At 42.9% G+C, this 17,567-nt stretch overlaps 1 protein-coding gene across 1 annotated transcript in view; it reads left to right on the forward strand.

The window, feature by feature from the left end:
• LOC141097192 (3',5'-cyclic-AMP phosphodiesterase 4D) overlaps positions 1 to 17,567 on the forward strand; it is a 1,243,227-nt gene that overhangs the window by 221,157 nt on the left and 1,004,503 nt on the right. The window lies entirely within an intron of this gene.

Here is a 17,567-nt window from a genome sequence, read left to right on the forward strand (position 1 = left end):
GGAGGGGGCAATACACAGTTTTAGGAAATGGGGTATGTGAACTTTTGATCAGGGTCATTTAGATGTTTTGGGTTGTCATTATGATTTAAAAAGAGAAAACACAGTAGTTTGACAATAAATAGGTTCACCCATCCACTGGCCGTAAGTGGAGAAAAAGTTTTGGTGTTATCATTCATATTTTCTGATAAATGGCCAAGAAAGCAAAAAATCTTTAGGGGTATGTAAACTTTTGAGCACAACTGTACACTATATAAAAATACACATATACATGTTTTTCTCAATATCTGACATGAAATCAGAATAAACCTTTCCCATTTTAGGTCAAATAGAGAGAGAGAGAGCATGTTTAAGGCGTTTTTATCACTTACAGCAAAATCAAAAGTTTACATACATTCCATTAGTTTTTTGGTACCATTGCTCTTAAACTGAATGACTTGGGTCAAACATTTGGGATATCTTTCCACAAGCTTCTCACAATAGTTGGTTTGAAATTGGTCCCATTCCTCCCGACAAAACTGGTGTAACTGATCCAGGTTTGTAGGTCGCCTTGCTCACACCTGCCTTTTCAGCTTTGCCCATAAATTACAGTTATCGCAGTTTTGTCAGGAGGAATGGGCCCAAATTCCAACCAACTATTGTGAGAAGCTTGTGGAAAGACATCCCAAACGTTTGACCCAAGTCCTTCAGTTTAAGAGCAATGGTACCAAATACTAATGGAATGTATGTAAACTTTTGACATTGCAGTAAGTAATAAAAATGCCTTAAAACATTCTCTCTTATTATTCTGGCATTTGGCAAATATGAATAATTACGCTAATCCTAACTGACATAGAACGGGAAAGGTTTATTCTGATTTCACATCAAACATGCACATTTATGTATTTCTTTTACTCATTTATATAGCGCCATTAATTGCACAGAGCTTTACAGACATTATCATCACTGTCCCCAATGGGGCTCACAATCTAAATTCCCTATTAGTATGTCTTTGGAATGTGGGATGAAACCCGAGAACCCAGAGGAAACCCATGCAAACACGGGGAGAACATACAAATTCCTTGCAGATGTTATCCTTAGTGAGATTTGAACCCAGGACCCCAGTGCTGCAAGGCTGAAGTGCTAACCACTGAGCCACCGTGCCGCCCTCATATGAACTTTTTATATAGTGTATGTAAACTTCTGGTTTCAACTGAACAAGTCGTTATCCTGGAAGGAATGTTTCGCTTTTTTTACAGTAAAATCTATTTTATCTTCGGTTTTGTATGTTTTATTGTCAGTCCATAAAAGTGTCGTAATACTCTGACAACATTTTTCCCAGCAGCAACCTGTGATTCAGAGATGCTTCCAGGGGTATTCCCCTTGTTTTTTCCATGCCATTTCAGCACTGTTTCCATCAATTTGAGCAATTTTTAGACCCCTTGCAGACCTCTGGGGTGGGGCGTCGGAAAAATACTTGCGTTTCCCATTGACTTCCATTATACTCGTTACTCGGGTCGAGCACCCGAACATTATGATTTGCTCGACTCAAGTATCGAGCACCTGAGCATTTTAGTGCTCGCTCATCACTGATCATAACCACATGGTGGCCACCTATAGACAAATATAGCATTCAAAGAACTTCCAAAAGAGTAACAAAAAGTCATGGTTTTTTAAAGTTGGTCCTCTCGTTCTACAAATTTTGGGAAATGCTTAGCCAATAGTATAGGTAATAAATAAGACATCTGTACCATGGCATAATGGTTATATTGCATATGTGTATATAACAGCACATAGTACTGTATGTGTAATGTGCCCTACAATTAACATTTTTGGTCAAATCGAATATTAAAATGGAATATATTTTCCTATAAATATTGACCTTAACCCAGTAAAACATTCTAGATTAAATAAAAAGTCAGTGTTGAAGATGACTGACATCAGATTGGGAAAGTAAAACCATCTTCATTCATATCATTTCTCACGAGAGCAGAAACCTAGCATTAGGCATTTCTTCAAGGATTATCACTCGAGAACATCTGACAAATTTGAGTTCTGTGAGCGAGTACAATCAGGTAAGTATGTAATAACTGTAATTTAGTCTGCAATGCACCACTTCAATCAGAATCCGCGGTAATCATAACTTGCATAACCTTCAGTTTGTTGCTATACACTTATTTGTTGTACGTAAACCTCAAGCAAACCTCCAAAGACAAAGATATAAATCATTGATGATAAGTCACCCACAATACAAGCCGCCCGTCAATTGGAGAGGTACATATGTAATATATCCTGTACCATCCCTACAGTAACAGCCCAAAGATCAACACCCTGGAAAGAATCCGACACAGAGCAAGGGGGGTCCCGTTATTAAAAATTAAAATTAGATCCCGCATTTGACATTGATTATCACTGCGACATACCCATATCAAGAAAGGGCTTGTTTGCCACCTACAGTATCTTCTTCCCATTACTTACAGGATAGGAGGAATCCCCCGCCCTTCACAAGCATTACCAAAGCTTTGTAGATATTGTGCCTGATGTTGCCTATCTCCAGACGTAGTTGACCTTTTGGGTTGACTTGTTGTAGGCTAAACTATAGAGTACAGAACTGTAGAACTTTCTGGTATTCACTCTTTAACCTTTGTGCAGGGATTTTGTCTTCCAACAACACGAAAGGAAAGTGACCCGTAATAGACAAACTAGAGAGCCTTGACATAAAGAATTGAAATAGCTTGTTTGCCACCTACTTTCTTCTAATTACTTATAGGATATTAGGAATTCTCCTTCTTTGATTAGCATTTCCATAGCTTTGAAGAGGTGGAGCCTCTCTTGTAGCCTCCTGAGAACAATAGACCTTTTAGGTTAGGACAGAATTGGCTTTATAGAAGCTAAAGTATGAGGACCCAAAGGTCACCTCATATTCACCCTTTAAGCTCTGTGCAGGAATGTGGACCTCACCTTCCCGGTTTTGCAGGATGAAACCTCAGAGTAGCCATCTTTAGCAACCGTTTACATAATATGGATGTCACGTCGGCGGTGGTAGCCGCCGCCGTCCCAGCAGCAGCGGGGCCCGCCGCCGCCTATACTCACCAGCGCTCGCCACGCCGCACTGTGCCCGCCTCCTCCTCATTCCCATCAGTCCGGTGCGTGCCTGCTTCGTGCAGGCGCCTTAGGCCGCGTGCTCTGCAGGTCTCTTAACCCTGCAGCGCCCGCCCAGAAGCCTTAGCGCCCAATCAGCCAGCAGCACGGGGTATATCAGGCATCTCCAGCATGGTGGAGACGCCTGATTATCGTGTGCCTTTCCTTATGATATCCTGGCCAAGTGTTTAGAGGTTCCCCCTTCACACTCTCTCTCTCTAGTCCTATACTCCGTGTCTCCGTCCTGTACTCCAGTGCCCAGTCCTGTACTCCGTGTCTCCATCCTGCACTCCAGTGCCCAGTCCTGTACTCCGTTTCCCGTCCTGCACTCCAGTGCCCAGTCCTGTACTTCGTGTCTCCGTCCTGTACTCCAGTGCCCAGTCCGGTACTCCGTATCTCCGTCCTGTACTCCAGTGCCCACTCCTGTACTCTGTGTCTCCGTCCCGTACTCCGCTCTCTGTGCCTGGTCCTGTACTCCGTGTTTCCATCCTGCACTCCACTCTGTACTTCCTACTCCGTTCTGCATTCCGTTCTCAGTCCTGTACCCCTCCCTCAGTCCTTTGAGCCGCCCCTCTTGGTTCTAGCAGTCGCGGCATCTGTCTTCCGAGGGTCTGCCTCTAACGGCCCCTGTATAGGGGTCGGCACCACCTGGTGCGCTCACCCCCGGGAGCTCCAGTGCCGCGATACAGAGGGTCCACTCTCGGACGTAACCTACCTGGCCGTCACAATGGAATTTGAGATATAAGACCAAGGTGAGATCTGAGAAACATTGTCAGGATCAAAGAAAGGCAGATTCCACTCAGTATTAAAGAGTAGCTTGGTTTCAGGATTGGCAGCAAACAAGATTTGATGTCAGACTGCAAGTTGGATTGATAACTAATAGACTACTCAGGTCAGGAGAACACTTTTGTATGGAGAGGTATTTTAGAATTTTCTTTCTCAATGCAAGGTTATAAGCAAAGTGTTCATGGAGTATTCTGCATCAACTAAGCATTGATTGGGGTTAGAATAGCGTCCGAGTTGGTCCTTAGAGTTAGCAAACAACCTTGGGGAGAGGAGGATGTTGGTGGCCAAGTGAACGCTACAGTAGAGAAGAAGAAAAGTGGAACCAGCGATCATAAGAATCTTTTAGCTGAGGTTTATGAGCCGAGGTCTCATAGCAATGACATGACCTATTTTATGGTATGTAGGCTTTTAACCTCAGGGATAAAATTGTAACAGAGACCTTATTACAAGATAAGAGAACAACATGCACTCTTCATTTACCGGTTGTTTACAGGTCGTTATCAACTATAGGTTGTAAAACAATGAGAAGATTTGTGAGCGATCAGATCTTTGTTCCCTTGTCTTGATGTAGTAAAACAGGCATTGAGGCTTCTTCATATCAGGTAAAGGTCAGACATACAGTATCAAGTCAGTGCTAGATCAACTTTGCCGTAAGAGGAACTTGACTGAAATCCATAATATTGCAGTCATACAATTAAAGTTGTCCACTTTGAGGAGAACTTTAGTGGAAACGAGTAAATGAATATGGAAAGCTTTACAATAGTTAAAGGGGGTTATCTGGCACTTTGGTTATCTGCTAACTACCTGTCTGTTCGGTACGGTGCCAATCTCTGCCGGCTCAGAGTGGTCACTAACCACTCATGCTGGTGATTCCTCTGCTTCTCGTCAACAGAGCACCTTCTTCTATTCCACTCTGATCTGTCGATAGTGCGTCACTGCTGATGTCAACCTGATTGACAACTGGCTCCTCACTTCCTAATTGCCTGGAGCTTGCTGTCAATCAGCAGGATGCTGGCAATGACGCTCACCAACAGAGTAGGATGGAAGAGAAGAAACTGCTCTGCTGACATGAGGTGACATGAAGCAGGAGAGTCATCACCTGAGCTGGCACAGATCATCACTAGGCAGGAGAGGCAGATAGTTAGAAACTACCTGCCTGTTAGTTCTTAGCCCCATAGGAAAAAATGACCAACGTCCTGGATAACCATTTTATACAAATGGCCCATTCCCTATTTACTTGTATTGTCCTTACATGACTATTTTCAGATGAAATTATGACATTACTCGGCGCTAGAGGAGCTGCAGTAAGGTACACAAACTGTGCCAGTAATACAGTATGTTCCTATGGTTGTATGCGGCGGAACAGTATGGATGTAATGTTACGGCATCATTAGTTATGCCAAACAGCGGTCTGTTCTCTTTCATGTCACCTTCTTTCTGCAATATTGTGCTGCTTAAGGCCTGTTTCATACTTCCGTCTTTCAAGGTCAGTCAAAATCCACCATGCAGTTAAAAATCGGATCCATCTCCGTCATTGGCCAAACTGATGCCACTGGATCCGTTATGTATACGGATCCGCTGCAGCCGGCAAGAGGGTGACATTTAAAGCAACCGCGGCCTGGAAGGAGAGAGAGAATACATTTTTTGTTTGCTTTTCCGGAACGCTATTCAGGGTTAAAATCCCCGCCAGAGCAAATCTGCCGGGCATGCGCAATACAAAATAGCGGACCGTCGCTCTGAAAAACGTTTCAGAGTCTGTCTCCTCCGCCCGGGAGCCGCTAAAATTCTGACGGATCCGTCAAAAAACGGGTGAGACAGACGACCATCAGTCAAAATCCGCCGCTAATGTAAGTCTAAGGGAGAAAAAACAGATCCACCAAAAAAGGGCCAGATCCGTTTTTTTCTAAAAGTGGCAGATTTTGACTGATGTCAAAAAACGGAAATGTGAAACAGGCCTAAGACGTGTTTGTCATTTTTTGCAATGGCAGGAACCTTCCTTTAAGCATCAACAGTCGGAAAAAGACAGAGGTTCTAGACGTCTCGGAAATCTCAAAAGCAAATTTCCTTGCACAGGTTTCCATAGAGATGCAGTCATACATTCTGCTGATGATGGCAATGTTTCGTGCAGAATAGAAGATGTCTCTGTGGTCTGGGATATAACATTTTTCTTTTATCAGGACCAAGGAAGATCTTTGCGTATGAATCATCCAGCAGTGACTTGGGTCCTGGGTGATTCACTTATGAGTTGAAATGCGCTAGAGTTTGCACCTTGGGAGGTACACCAGGCTTTTGTAATCAAGAACAGTTTGTTGTCCATAAAATTCATTGAGATTTTGAAGCAAGATTTATGTGCAGCTGTCATGTGACACACGGGGTAAAAACATAGGATGAAATGTCTGGGTGTCACTCCAGTCTTAAAATTATGCAAACTGTAGATTGAAATGAGGCTGGAAAGTACAGGCCGATTTTAAAGAGTTTAAGTTATTATAAATTCAAGAAGATGCTGATATATAGAATCTTAGCCTTAGGATTCTGGGTTTGTTTTATCCCACTGTGTTAACACTGACATTAGAATGATAGATATACAGTAAGAGAACCATCTAGAAAGGACACCATTATGACTAGGCTTTGAAAAGAGCTGGCTTTCCTTAAAGGGGTTGTCCGGGCTTTTCACATAATCTCAATGCATATCTGGGCTGCAGAATGGTGACAATAAGTAATTTACCTTCTGTCACCAGTTTGCAGGGTTTTCTAGATATCACTCTCTTGCTTCTGATCAGAACGTCCAAGGGGGATGTGTTCTGGCATTGAAATGAGAACTGGTCGTTTCCTCCTACTCTACTAAAAACCTGCCCTCTATAGCAACAACCCCACCCTCCATAGCAACAGGCCCTCCCCATCCACATGAACAAGCCCCCCTCACACAGTAACAAATCCTCCCCCTCTAGCAGCCTCAGTGCAGAGAGCAGAACCACCCTGCTGCTCCTCCCCCAGACACACACTGAACAGTGATCTATGGAAAGTGAAACTCTAGTGAGGAGGGAAAATCGTCCTGTATTCTGGGCCACTCCATGATTACATTACATAACTCATTATCTGTGATTCCTTCCCTCACTGTCCCAGGCTGCTGGCAGTGATGGGGCTCAGGCTGGCAGCGATGGGGCTCGGCTGCTGGCAGCAGTGAGAACAGACTGTCCCATCACTGCCAGCAGCCTGGGACACTGAGGGAAGGAATCACTGATAATGAGTGAGTTATATATTGTAATCATGGAGTGGCCCAGAATACAGGATGATTTTCCCTCCTCACTAGAGTTTCACTTTCCATAGATCACTGTTCAGTGTGTGTCTGGGGGAGGAGCAGCAGGGTGGTTCTGCTCTCTGCACTGAGGCTGCTAGAGGAGAAGGATTTGTTACTGTGTGAGGAGGGCTTGTTCATGTGGACGGGGAGGGCCTGTTGCTATGGAGGGTGGGGTTGTTACTATAGAGGGCAGGTTTTTAGTAGAGTAGGAGGAAACAACCAGTTCTCATTTCAATGCCAGAACACACCCCTCCTTGGACGTTCTGCTCAGAAGCAAGAGAGTGATATCTAGAAAACCCTGCAAACTAGTGACAGAAGGTAAATTACTTATTGTCACCATTCTGCAGCCCAGATATGTACTGAGATTATGTGAAAAGCCCGGACAACCTCTTTAAGAAAAGTATTGGGTCTCATTGGCCATGCTCCATGGCAGTGGCATAAGTAGACTCTGATGGGCTCCGGTGCAACATTTGGAATGGGCCCCCTCATCCTGATTGTGTGTGTGTATATATATATATATATATATATATCATCCATCCTGGTATTTATGTCCCTCATCCTGGCCCTATCCTGGTGTATATATACATCCCCCATCCTGGTATATGTCCCTTATCCTGGGCCTGGGCCCCATCCTGTCATAGATCTCCTGTTCTACTGCTATTCTTTAATGTATAGAAATAAATAATACATTATACTCACCAGGGAATCATGGGGCCCCATGGGAGAATATAATGCACTCCCCATAGTCCTCCATATAGTATAATGCACCTCTCATATTCCTCCATACAGTAAAATGTGCCCCACATAGTACTCCATATAGTATAATATACAGCCCAGAGTCATCCATGTAGTATAATGTACAACCCAGAGTCAACCATGTAGTATAATGCACAGCCTATAATCATCCATGTAGTATAATACACATCCCATAGCCATCCATGTAGTAGTATGGCCATGGCCACTGTTTACTCACTGATTTAAAAAAAAAATGACTATGCTCGCCTTACCCGCGCTCCAACGCCATGCTGAGCCCGGCAGCTGACTTCGGCGTGTAACCAACGGGAGTGCATGACGTCACTGACATTCGTCCTTGGTCAATTGCATGCCGACATTAGCAGCCGGCAGCTTGTATTGCTTCTCACGGACCCAATGGGTCTGTGCGCTGCAAAACACTTCAGCTGAATGCATGTCCGAGGACCCACACCCAGCTGGTGTTGGCGGACCCCTCACCCACAGGCCCCTCACCCACCAGGAGAACTTTCTAGAGCCACCTAGCAGAGGTAACTCCCTAAAAGTCAATGTCCATCCTTTTGGCAAGTCTTGCAGCATGAGTAGGGGTATACCCAAGTCAAAAACCCATCCACAGACAGTTATTTCAGGGAACTCATTAATGCAAACTAGGGGAAGGCTGGCTAAATGACCTTGACATAGTTTTAGAGAAAAAAACTGGTTCTCTTTTAGGAGACTAGTGGAGTATTACTGGAAATATTTAACTTGTATGCGTTCAGTACAATGAATGGTTACATTCATCCACTATTTAGAATTGAGTACAACTAGAGGGAACTTACTGCTACTAGGCGGTATGAAATGGTGCAATCTGTATTATGATTTTGTACTCACGGAGCTGGAATTGTTTTAGGCCTCTTTCACACATCCGGTTTTCAGCATCAGGCGCGATGCGGCGAAAAGTGTAAAAACCGGATCCGGCGCCGGTTGCCACCGGATCCGGTTTTCCCCCCATTAAGTTTCATTATTGCCGCATCGCGCCGGATACCTATGCGGCGTATCCGGTTTTTGCCTGATCCGGCAAAAACAGCCTGTCCGGCGTCTGGAAAAAACGTTCCATGTAACGTTTTTTTGCAGTGCCGGACCGGGTTTTTCCACAGCGCATGCCCGGACTCTGTGAATGTTAACCCCACAAGTGCCCGGCGAGAGAGAGAGAGAGATGTCTCTCTGTCACCCGGACACTTGTGAGAGATCTCTCTCGCCGGGCACTTATGGGGTTAACACTCACAGTGTCTGGGTGAGAGAGAGAGATCTCTCTGTGGGGTTAACCCCACAAGTGCCCAGCAAGAGAGAGAGATTCTCTTGCCTGGACACTAATGTTAACCCCCCATGTCTCTCTCTCTCCACCCCCCTCCCCTCTCCTCCCCTCCCCTCTCCTATCCTCTCCTCCCCTCACCTCCCTTTCAGCAGCTGTCTCATTGGCTGCCTCTGTCCTGCGGCTCCTTTAATAATGTCCGAGCCGTATCATCTCGCCGCACACATATCCGGTGTCATGGCTGCAGGCCGGATCCGGCGGCCCGGCTTTTCGCCGCACGCCGCCGGACCCCACACACCGGATGTGTGAAAGTATAGTGTTGTGCTACTGCAAAGTAAAAAAGCTAAAAATTTGTAGAGAGATGCAGATGCAGAATAAATATACACTTATATACAAGCAGCTGGGTCTTCTCATTGGTCTCAATTCCTCTACAATATACCATTACTTTGTGATGGGTGGGGGGACAACTGCCGAGCCCTCCATCGATCCTAAGGATGAAGGGGCTGCAGTGCTTTGTATTCTCTCCAAAATGTGTCGTATACGGCAGTAACCAGTAATTATACGGCACTCCGAAATATGTGAAGAGGTGCCTGAGAAGGGTTCCAGTCCGTAATAGAGGATATGGATGACTCAGTTCTCAAAGGGATATGCATCATGATGCATGGCTTATTACAATCCAAACAGTCCAAGAAAAACAGCTATGATGTTTCGGTCCAACCTGGACCTTCATCAGAACGGGGCTGTATGAAAAAAGCGATTGTATAAATATGGATAATGAGGACAAAAAAATAATAAACAGCAAATGATATACAGTTTATGTTAAAAAATTATTAGAAAACATCTGACAAACAAAATGAAGTGGTGATGGAATGATGCAACGGGGCATCATGCTGTACGTTATAAAGAGGGTTGAGAATTTAGGCGCCATCATGTATCAGTACCAACAATAAACGCAACAGGAAAGAAGACGAGAAAGGGAGATTGGAAGAGGAGTGGGAGAGTGGCTGTATCTGGAGTAATGTGGTTAGATGAGAAATGTAAGATATAGGTGACCGATGGGAAAGGGGTTGTAAAAACATTGGCTCAAAATGATCCGTGTTAATAATAGCTGTTATTATGTTGTGTGCGAGGTGTTAGGTAGAAGGTTTCCATATCAGTATAGCCAGTGTCAAACATCTGACGTATGCACATTATTTTATTTCTGCACCATGGGCAGAGGCCAGTCTGTAAATGTAGTTATATGCCCAGGAGACTACAATCTTAAAGCCAGATCTTCTGTTTCAGCTCATAAATGATCAGGACACAAAAATCAGATGATAATGTACCTGTCGTCCCGGCTCTTGGGAGGTAGCTGTCCCCACATTTCAGTTTGTCTTTTGCAAGGACAGACCTTCTATTTGACCCATTCCTTCTACATCCTTTACTCGTGACCTGTCCCTCGTCAATAGATCCGTGTTACAAAAAACTGCTGATCTACAAGGATATTCCGGCACTCAATCTATACATTGTTTCATGGTGTACTGCTGTCTGGTGCTAATAAGAGTTCAAACGGTTTAGGGGCACCGCAACAAATTGGATCTGCAAATATGAGAGTATTGTGGGGATGTAAGGATATTATTAAATTGATTAGTAAGATTAATTAAAGTCTGTAAAATGCGTTGGCAAGACCATAATGCATTACTAAGTTAAGAGTAATGCATCAAGGTAATGAACATGGTCAGCTGTGCGCCGTAACTTCAATCGAGCACTAACTCTGACCCAATTACTTTGATTATAATTGTATCATCAAGATTTACGCACTCTCCTGTAGAAGAGATGGGAAGATGTATTAGAATATATCATCAAAATAAATAGCCAATTGAAATAAAATGATAAAATTAAGCTACATAGAAAGGCAAAAAGAACTTTGGGTTTTATCCTGAAGGCAGGGAGCATATGCGCAAGGATGGCCAAACGGGCATACATAATATGGCCAGGGATTGTGTTTTTATAACATCATGGGAGTGGGTTCAGGAAAGGATATATACGACTTTAGTGGTACGCAACAGAAAATTTGTGACTTTTTCGGAGTTTTGTGCTTTTCCCTCTCCAAAGTTGGAGAGAAAAATAGGTAGAGTTCTGTGGGAGTAGGGGAGTTTCCCTCTAATTTACCCCTATATATATATATATATATATATATATATATATACACACTGTATATATATATATATACACACATATATATATATATATATATAAATATATAAACTAATATCTGGATTAAATTTATTTTCTGGTAATTATGTGCCAAATTTCTGACTACCTATACCCGATGTCATGATCTCAGTGCGGGTTTGACTCGCACACGTGGGGTTAATGTTTGGAACCAGTGCTGATGACTGGCATTTCTGGGGTTAAAGGTTGTGATCCCGGTGCAGGCTTACCCGCACACCTGGGGCTATGATTGTGGCCTCTCCCTGGTTCTGGGGGAGGCTTCTTATAGCCTCAGGACGCTCCCATCCCTGTCAGTTATACTTTCGCCCTTGGCATTGTGTGGTGACCCCTGAGTGTGTTTGTGCTGTGTTCTGGTTACTTGATTCTCTGTGTACGACTCGGTCTGTTCCCTGGATATCGCTTTGGATTCTGCCTGGTACCTTATATGTCTGTTTGGTTTTGATCTCTGCTTGGCCCTGATTATCCGCTCTGTCTCCTCCCTGGTACTGTACTGTGATCCTGTGTATGACCTTTGGCTTTGTCTGACCTCCCATCTGTTTATCTCTCCTGTACCTCGCTGGTCTGTACTGTGCATGACTTCTACTTTGCTTGGACTCTGAGTTCTCTTCCTTCTCTGTGTGCAGGACGCTAAGCCCCGCCCCCTTGCAGTCACATGACCATTCACATGACCATAGGTCCTATGCTGGCTTCCTAAACTTCAGCATCCACAGGTCCTGTGCATCGGTACTTGTTTCTGGCTGTACCTGACCCCGGTACCCCTACATTGCGGGTGAGTCACTGCTCAGCGGAGGCTGCACGCCGGCGCTGACACTCAGGACACGCGCACTGGCTCAGTGAGCAAGTACAGTGCGGTGTTCCTTGACACCCGATATAGCAATTTCTGTGGGGTGGTTCAGCCAAAACTCCCAAGCAGCAGTTTAGGGGTCATATTTGACAGAGAACTTCCCTTTTATTCCCTATCTGATCACTTGCTTGTGTCACCTCCATCTAAAAGAAATCTTCAGAATCCGAACTTTTCTCACCTTTGAAACTACATAAACTCTTAATGTCGCTCTCATTCGTTATCATCTGGAACTCTCTACTAATTGGTTTCCCACTTACCAAACTTTTTCCTCTCCAATCCATCCTGAAGGTGGCAGCCAGATTCGTATTTCTATCCAGCCGCTACAATGACGCCTCTACCTTGTGCCAGACATTGCACTAGTTACCCATCCACTACAGAATACAATATAAACTCATCGCTCTCACCAACAAAGCTCTCCACAGTATTGCACCCCTCTAAATCCCCTCTCTCATCTCTATCACCCTACCCATGCTCTCCGTTATGCAACTGATCTAAGACTACCACCCTCCATAATCTATACCTCCCCCTTCTGTCTCCAAAACTTCTCTGATGCTGCACCAGTTTTCTGGAATGCACTACCTCAGACAATCCGATTAATACCTAGGCCTCTCCCATTTTTAAGTGTGATTCAAAAACAAATTTCTTTAGACAGGCCTATCAGTCACCTCACTTCACTAATCTAACTCTCTCCTGTTCCTTCTTTTAATTTTTCATGGTCCGTCCTATTCATCTATCTCCACATCCTCCGTGCACCCAATAGCACTTAGTAACTGCACTTAGCCAGATACTGGCTGATAACTGGATCATGCAGCTTTATATCATAATCCCGATTTATTATTATGATTCATGGACCATATATGACAAGCACTTTCTATCTATTGTGCCCCTGTATTTCCTTACACTGCAGATTGTAAGCTCGTGAACGGGACCCTCACTCCTCCTGTAACAGGTGAACTCTGGGTAACTTTGTAAGGTCTTTATTGTTCGTACATGTCCTCGCTTAATTGTAAAGTGCTGCGGAATATGTTGGTACTATATAAATAAAATTATTATTATCTTTTTAAGTGGCATATCTTACTGCAGTTTAAGACTTTCATGTAACACACCAGTGTGAGTAAATACTTTCCTGGTGTCACTAGTTCAATCAGGGTACTGTAAAGCCCTGCATTCTCCTTCGATGGCTGCCAGTCAACAATTGTTCAGCCAGTGGTTCGGCTCGCAACTATACAGACTTTCCCATACCCAAGAGAGTCCATTTTGCAGAGTGCTCCTATGTTCTCTACACGTCATCTTTGTAGGTGGAGACAAAAAAAAAGTCAGTCCGAAATCGGATAAGCCATATGCTTACCTCCCCCCGACCATCATCTCTCTGGGTTTAAAGGAACGTGCCAGCTGATACATGCTGCCCAAACCGTAGGCAGCATGTATAAGGCACAGGCTGTACGATCACAGCCATCATGCTTTTAATAGCCACCGAGGACCCAACTGTGCTATTGATTAGTCGTACAGACCGATCCTTGGCGGCTTCTCCCCGCCTGCTGACAGTGACCGGAAAGCCTTTGCCTATGTGCCCATGCCATAGCACCAGCTGATCAGGGAAGAGTGGGGGTGCCAATCTGATATTGATGACCTGTCCTAAAGGAGAGATTAACAATATCTTAGTCTTAGTAACAACTTTAAATCACCTTTAACAATGAGGAAAAAATATATATTTGACAAAAAAATGCAAAAACACAGGAAACAACTAGAATCTCCATCAGTGGCAACGAGACGTAAAAGTAACCAGTTATAACAAAATAAAATCATAACTTCTAGCTATTGCCAAAGTTACTGAGTTCTTTTTTTTACTCATTTTTCTCATCCAGTTTTGTAGCTGATTTTGTAGATGTGACAACTGGATTTACTGTCAGAATATTTGCTGCTTTGGAGCAAAGTTTCTCGGTGACTGACAGTCAATCTCTCTGGATGTACGGCAGACAGCGCAGAGGCTGAGAAGCTGCTACGAAAGTGACATCCGATGTGGCAGCAGATCAAGCTGTCAATTTTGCAAAAAGTAAAATAGAATAATGATTCTCTGTAAAAAGAAAAAAAGATCCTAAAACTTTTTTTCTAGCGTTTCCGATAACATCTTACAGAATTACTGTGATGTTAATCCCTTAACGACCAGAGGCATTTTTGGTTTTGCATTTTCATTTTTTCGCTCCCCTTCTTCCCAGAGCCATAACTTGTTTCTTTTTCTTTTTCCGTCAACATGGCCATGTGAGGGCTTTTTTTTTTAAACTGTTTGGGTAAGAATACAAGGACAGAACAATGGAAAGGACACCATTTACTACAGGCCGCCTGTGCAAGCCGAAGATATAGATGAACTCTTTATGCATCAGATGGCCAAGTTCTCCAAAAAATATGATTTCAACTATCCAGACATTTGTTGGGAATCTCTCTCAGGCAAAACTAACAGGTCAAGGAAATTCTTATCCTCTCTTGCTGACAACTTTATCTTCCAAAAGGTAAGGGAGAAAACAAGGGGAACTGCTACCTTGGATCTAATCCTTATAAACAGGGAGGAAATGGTTGAGGAGGTAAAAGTGGCTGGGACCCTAGGAGGTAGCGACCATGCTATTTTAGAATTTTGGATAACTAGAGGTGGAAGACCTGTGAAGACTCAGACGTCAAGGTTAGATTTCAGAAAGGCAGATTTTAAGGGATTCAGAAAGAGAATTGGAGGGATCCAATGGCTGGATATCCTTAAGGACAAAAGTGTCCAGGAAGGATGGGAAATCTTGAAAAATGAAATTCTCAAAGCACAATTGTTAACAATTCCGAAAAGAGGGAAGAATAGGAAGCATTTAAGGAAACCAGGAAGGATGAACACAGAACTTAAGCACATGCTAAAAAGGAAGAAAAAAATGTTTATAAAATGGAAAGAGGGAGGCATATCTAAAGAAGAATATAATGCTGTCTGCAGAACCTGCAGGGCACAAATCAGATTTATTTAAAGCTGAAAATGAACTGCAAGAGATGTCAAAAGCAATAATAAAGGATTTTGGGGATATGTCAAAAGTAAAAGAAAAGTCAAAGATGCTATAGTATTTTTACAGGATGAAAATGATGAAATGGTAAGACAGGATGTTGAGAAGGCTGAACTTTTAAATTCCTATTTTGCATCTGTTTTCTCTCAGAAAGGAAATGCAACATCAACTGTTATTCACTGTCCTATTAAGGGAATAGAAGAATCCAGGATATCTATAAACAGAAAGATAGTGAGGAAACACTTAGCTAACCTAAATGAATTCAAGTCTCCAGGTCCAGATGAATTACACCCCAGAGTACTGAAGGAGATAGCAGAAGAAATTTTTGAACCCCTCTCCATAATCTTTGAAAATTCTTGGAGAACAGGAGAAGTGCCAGAAGACTGGAGAAGAGCAAATGTTGTTCCTATCTTCAAAAAGGGGAGGAAGGTGGACCCAGGCAACTATAGGCCGGTGAGTCTGACTTCTATACCAGGAAAGATCTTTGAACAAATTATAAAACAACATGTATGTCAATACCTGGATAAGAATGAAGTGATTAAACAGAGTCAGCATGGGTTTGTAACTGATAAGTCATGTCAGACTAACTTAATTTCCTTCTATGACGGTATCACTGATTGGGTGGATCAAGGAAATGCTGTAGATATAGTATATCTTGACTTCAGCAAAGCATTTGACAAAGTCTCTCATACAATCCTTATTGAAAAAATGACTAAGTATGGAATGGACAAGGCAACTGTTAGGTGGATTCATAACTGGCTTAGTGATCGAACCCAAAGAGTGGTCGTAAATGGCTGCACATCCAGTTGGAAGAATGTCTCAAGTGGGGTACCACAGGGCTCTGTCCTGGGCCCTGTATTGTTCAACATCTTTATCAACGATTTAGATGAAGGAATTGAGGGTAAACTGATTAAATTTGCTGATGACACAAAGCTAGGAGGGATAGCTAATACTAGAGAGGAGAGAGAGAGGATTCAAAAAGATTTAAATAAACTGGAGAAGTGGGCAGCAACTAACAGAATGGTTTTTAACAGGGAGAAATGCAAAGTACTACATCTGGGCAATAAAAATGAAAAAAGCATATATAGAATGGGAGGAATAGGGCTAAGTGACAGCACATGTGAAAAAGACTTGGGTATACTAATAGATCACAGACTGAATATGAGTCAACAGTGTGATGCAGCAGCAAAAAAGGCAAATGCAATTCTAGGATGTATTAACAGAAGCATACAGTCTAGATCACGTGAAGTCATTATTTCCCTCTACTCCTCTTTGGTCAGACCTCATCTGGAATATTGTGTCCAGTTTTGGGCACCACATTTTAAAAAAGACATCAACAAACTGGAGCAAGTTCAGAAAAGAGCGACCAGAATGGTGACCGGTCTGCAAACCCTGTCTTATGAGGAAAGGTTGCAGGATTTGGGAATGTTTAGTTTGCAAAAGAGAAGACTGAGAGGAGACTTAATAGCTGTCTACAAATATCTAAAGGGCTGCCACATTGTAGAAGGATCAACTTTATTCTCATTTGCACAAGGAAAGACTAGAAGCAATGGGATGAAACTGAATGGGAAGAGACACAGATTAGATATTAGAAAAAACTTTTTGACAGTTAGAGTGATCAATGAGTGGAACAGGCTGCCACGAGAAGTGGTGAGTTCTCCTTCAATGGAAGTCTTCAAACAGAGGCTGGACAGACATCTGACTGGGATGATTTAGCGAATCCTGCTTTGAGCAGGGGGTTGGACCAGATGGCCCAGGAGGTCCCTTCCAACTCTACGATTCTATGATTCTATGATTCTATGATTCTTTTTTATTTAAGTGGTGAAAAAAAAGTTTGTTAAAAAAAAAAAAAAAAAATTGCGCCATTTTCCGATACCTGTAGCATGTTCATTTTTTTGTGATCTCGGGTAGGGTGGGGGCTTATTTTTTGTGCGCTGAGCGGACATTTTTAATTATATCATTTTGGTGCAGATACGTTCGTTTGATTGCCCGTTATTGCATTTTAATGCAATGTTGCTGCGACCAAAAAAACTTAATTCTGGCGTTTTGACTTTTTTTCTCGATACGACGTTTAGCGATCGGGTTCTTTTTTATATTGATAGATCGGGCGATTCTGAACGCAGCGATACCAAATATGTGTATGTTTGATTTTATTTTTAATCGTTTTGTTTTGAATGGGGTGAAAGGGGGGTGATTTGAACTTTTATATTTTTTTATATTTTTAAAAACTTTTCTTTT

This window comes from Dendrobates tinctorius, unplaced genomic scaffold (assembly GCF_039654945.1).
Source record: "Dendrobates tinctorius isolate UK_male_01 unplaced genomic scaffold, ASM3965494v1 ptg000083l, whole genome shotgun sequence".
In the NCBI taxonomy this organism is placed as follows: Eukaryota; Metazoa; Chordata; class Amphibia; order Anura; family Dendrobatidae; genus Dendrobates; species Dendrobates tinctorius.